This window comes from Chlorocebus sabaeus, chromosome 7 (genome assembly GCF_047675955.1).
Source record: "Chlorocebus sabaeus isolate Y175 chromosome 7, mChlSab1.0.hap1, whole genome shotgun sequence".
Taxonomy (NCBI): Eukaryota; Metazoa; Chordata; class Mammalia; order Primates; family Cercopithecidae; genus Chlorocebus; species Chlorocebus sabaeus.
The window spans coordinates 120,449,450-120,451,910 of NC_132910.1; the positions used below are offsets into that span (position 1 = coordinate 120,449,450).

A 2,461-nucleotide genomic window follows, 5' to 3' on the forward strand; every position below is an offset into this window, starting at 1 on the left:
TCCCCCTCCCTGGATATTATGAACAATATCAGGGGGAGGGGTACATCCCCTGAGATATTGAGAGTGATGCCATCCTCTCCCTTCCTGAATATTATGAACAATATCACAGGGGGGTGTACACCCCTCCTATATGGGGGGTAATATTATCTTCTCCCCCCCCTGGATATTTCGAACAATATCACAGAGGAACGTACGCGCCCTGCGATATGGAGACTAATGTCATCCTCTCCCTCCCTGAATATTACGAATAATATCACGGGGGGTGTGCACTCCCTATGATATAGGGAGTAATGTCATTCTTTCTCCTATAAACTAAAATTTTGTTCTCTTTACCTAAGATGAGAGCTTCCTATCATGTCAGTATCTATGTTATGAAGAAAAGGAGACTTAGGTGAAATGTTTTTATTTGTCACAACTGCTGCATCAGTTGCCTAGGACCTCAACAGCTTCACTAAAGTCTGGGAAATGTTCACGCATAAGGTTATTGCCTTAGCTGACTTAAAATTGCCCCATACAATGGTACATATCAACCCTTAGTGAAGCCTTTTAAAAAACAAACAGGTTGAAAAACGGGTTAAAGTAGGCAAATACAGCATCTGCCTTTAGGGCTATCAACTCAGGAATTCTCTCAATTATGAAACGTTGGAGAGAAGTTATTTTCTTTCTCAAAATCCAGGTGATGACAATATTTCTTACTCCAGATCTGGCATTTTGCATCATCACTGTCTTGTGAATCATCATTTGCTTCATCTACTTCTGGTAAATCTACATCCTCATCATCACCCACGTTGTTCATCATCTCGGAGAAACTATCAAAATTAGACCTGTCTTCATCTGAACCATCTTCCCAGTCTTTCCAATTATTCAAGTCCACACTAAGACAATTCAGCTTTGCCCTTTCTTTTGTTAACTTTGGCCATGACTGGCCAGATTCTCCTTTATGTAAACAACACAAAATTGATCTGTCCGTTCTTTTATGCTTGGAATCATTTGGATCAATACAGTAAAAAAGATCAATTTCATTTAAGTGCTTAAAATCATCACTTTCTCCAAGACAACTGAATGTAAGTTTGGATTTTTCAAAATTTACATTAACATCCTTATATCTTCAACACAAAATTCAATGAAGACATAGTCCCTTCGATCGCACCACTTTGCAGAAGCAGGCTGCATTGTGAACGGGGCAGGGGGACGCGCGGATGGGTGGGTGGACCTCTCCGGCGCGGCTGCTGCTGGGGAGTTGACTTCTCTCCGGTGGCGACTCTGTGTTTTCTCCCTGGTCGCCCCGGCCTTTTCTCGCTCCCCTCAGGCGACGGCGGCAGCTACAGCTGCTTCTTTATATGATTTTCTGCTTAGATCAAGGAAAATTGGCCGGATTAAATTAGCCACAGGAGGGCTCCATTGCAGTTTCTGGAAGAGAAAATTCTGCAGTCACACTTTCTGACACACAGTTGTATCTGTGCAGTCTTCAATAGGCCACGCCTATTTCAATAAAGGTGAAATAAGAAGCCAGGGAGGCCGGGCACGATGGCTCACGCCTATAATCCCAGCACTTTGGAATGTCGAGGCGGGGGGATCACTTCAGGTCAGGAGTTCGAGAACAGCCTGGCCAACATGGTGAAACCCCCGTCTCAACCAAAAAAATACAAAAATTAGCCGCGTGTGGTGGTGCGCGCCTGTGATGCCAGCAACTGGGGAGGCTGAGGCAGGAGGATACCTTGAACCCAGGAGACGGAGATTGCAGTGAGCCGAGATAGCGCCACTGCATTCCAGCCTGGGCAAGGAGAATGAAACTCTGTCACACACACACATACACACAAAAAAGTCCAGGGCATGTAACTCAGGTACCTTTTGGACGTCCATTAACAAAAATTCTAGAGAACTTTCTGGAAACCTAGAGTATATTTTTGTGGGAAAAGCACAAAATTGAGACTTGAAATGATAAGCTCTGATTTGTTCACTTTTTAAATCTTAAACATTTAAAGTTTCACAGCAACAGCTTATATTCAAGATATGCCATTTATAGGTATCTAATGCATGAAAAATAGGATTATAGTTTTGTATTACCCATTATTTTTCTCTTGCCAAGCACAAAGGCTTTTTTTATAATCTAATCTGTGGCCCAGATGCTGCTTGTGTTTGTTGTCATCTATAACAGCATTTCCTGTCATGTGGCTACAGGATAATAATTGTGATTACGAAAAGAAAACAGTACAGGAACTCACAGGTGAAACAGAATCGAACACAACTTTTACAGAACTCATCAGCACCTCACTGTGAATCTCTTAGATTGGCATCTCATGTACTTTTTTTTTTTTTTTTCCTTTTTTACTTGAAACATTTGCTGCTATTCTCAGAAATCACAAACAGGGTTTCAAAAGTTATTTTAAAAAAAAAGCTTGAAGAGATAATCCAAAATTTGAGACCGTACCTACTCTGAGAAGTAGTGAAAACCACATGG

At 41.8% G+C, this 2,461-nt stretch overlaps 1 pseudogene; it reads right to left on the reverse strand.

The window, feature by feature from the left end:
- Positions 1 to 423: 423 nt before the first annotated feature.
- Positions 424 to 1,224, reverse strand: LOC103236519 (prostaglandin E synthase 3-like; annotated as a pseudogene).
- Positions 1,225 to 2,461: the final 1,237 nt, after the last annotated feature.